This window comes from Marmota marmota, unplaced genomic scaffold (assembly GCF_001458135.2).
Source record: "Marmota marmota marmota unplaced genomic scaffold, marMar, whole genome shotgun sequence".
Lineage (NCBI taxonomy): Eukaryota > Metazoa > Chordata > Mammalia > Rodentia > Sciuridae > Marmota > Marmota marmota.
Window position 1 is genome coordinate 1448353 of NW_025999900.1, and position 1990 is coordinate 1450342.

The window sequence follows — 1990 nt, forward strand, 5'->3', positions numbered from 1 at the left end:
TCCAAATCTGTGAGTGTTCTGTGGAGTGAAAATGTATATCTTGTATGTAATCTTTTTGCATTAACATACTAATGCTGACCCTAATAAAACTTTTGTTTATTAAAATTCACGCTATTGGGGCTGGGGATGTGGCTCAATCAATAGAGCGCTTGCCTGGCATGCGTGCGGCCCGGGTTCGATCCTCAGCACCACATACAAACAAAGATGTTGTGTCTGCCGAAAACTAAAAAATAAATATTAAAAAATTCTCTCTCTCTTTCTCTCTCTCTCTCTCTCTCTCCCCTTTTAAAAAAATAATCAAAAAATTCATGCTATCATATTAGTTACTAAAAGCAGGTGTTTCCCTTAACTGACATCAGATGTGTCTGGTAATAGTTGGGGCTGTTTTCATGATCTGGACATGGGCAGGGCTTCTGGGATTCTTAAGATTGGAACATCCAGTGTGGTTGTACTATTGGCCACTTTATACCCGGTTATTTGCTAGAACTTGTCTGATCATAAATATTTTTTAAAAGTATTGGTTTTCTTAGTTGTACATGACAGTAAAATCCATTTTGATATAATTACACAAACATGGAATATATCCTTTTCTAGTTAGGCTCCCATTCTTGTCATTTACCAGTATTGTCCAGCTAATGCACTGAGTTGCAATCTCTTTTACAGTAGTACTTATAAAATACAGGATGTCATTTCACTTGTACAACAAAGAAACTTTAGGATGGGATGTGCTTTGCTCACATTTATGAAGTTAGTAAGTAATGTGTTGGATATAAACCTAGAGTTCAGGCCTATAATTTCTTATCTTTTTATATAAGCCAACAGAAATGGAAATCCAGAGGAGTGCTTTTGACTCTAAGTAGTAAAACTAAAAAATGTCTTAAACAGTAAGGAAAGTTTATTTTAAGACTAGTTGAGTCCTAATACTAGGTGGCTTTGGCTTATATTGTTGCCTCATCATTTCCATGATAGTGTCATATATCCAGGTGTGTGTGTGTGTGTGTGTATATATATATATATATATTTTTTTTTTAAGAATATTTTTAGCTGTAGGTGGACACAATACCTTTATTTACTTGTTTATTTTTTTAAATGTGGTGCTGAGTCTCGAACTCAGTGCCTCACGTGTGAGGCAAGTGCTCTATCACTGAGCCACAACCCCAGTCTCTGGGTTTAGATTTTTAAGGAAAGCTGTATGTAAGAATATGGAACAATTTCACCAGCCAACATCCCAGATGCTAGCCAAGGGCCAACCTTGGAAGTCGACCTTTCTAAGGGCGGAAATCTCAGGCCTGCTGTGTGAACTTTATTTACAGGTTTATTTGTCACTGTTTCCAACAGTGTTTCATTTACCTGTTTATATCTCGTTTCACCTGTATTGGTTTTCTTTTTTATTGGGGGATGGGGTACCAGGGATTGAACTCAGGGGCATTTGACCACTCAGCCACATCCCCAGCCCTATTTTGTATTTTATTTAGAAACAGGTCTCACTGAGTTGCTTAATGCCTCATTTTTTGCTGAAGCTGGCTTTGAACTCACCATCCTCCTGTCTCAGTCTCCCAAGCTGCTGGGATTACAGGCATGCACCACCATGCCTGGCACTGTATTGGTATTTCTGTTGGATGAATCTGCATGTGAATCTGCTGGGTTAAACTATACATATAAAATTTTGTTAATTGCCAAATTTTTCTCTAAAAGAACTGTCAGTCTGCATTCCTATAGTATTTGCAAATTACTCCCATTTTCAATTTTTATGATTGTCAATTGAATACACCTTGAAGCTTAGCAGAACTATAGGTAAGAGTAACAAAATTGTGTTAAGCGAGTTATTACATAGTATATCTGACAGTGCAGTGGTTAAGCTAGAGAATTTTGTTGTGTATACTTTGAAGATAAAGTATGATTCACTTGATAGATTTACTTTAAGTGTGAATGAAAGTGGAGTTTATTGAACAGTAAATAAGACATTTATATAACAATGTTATCAGAATTA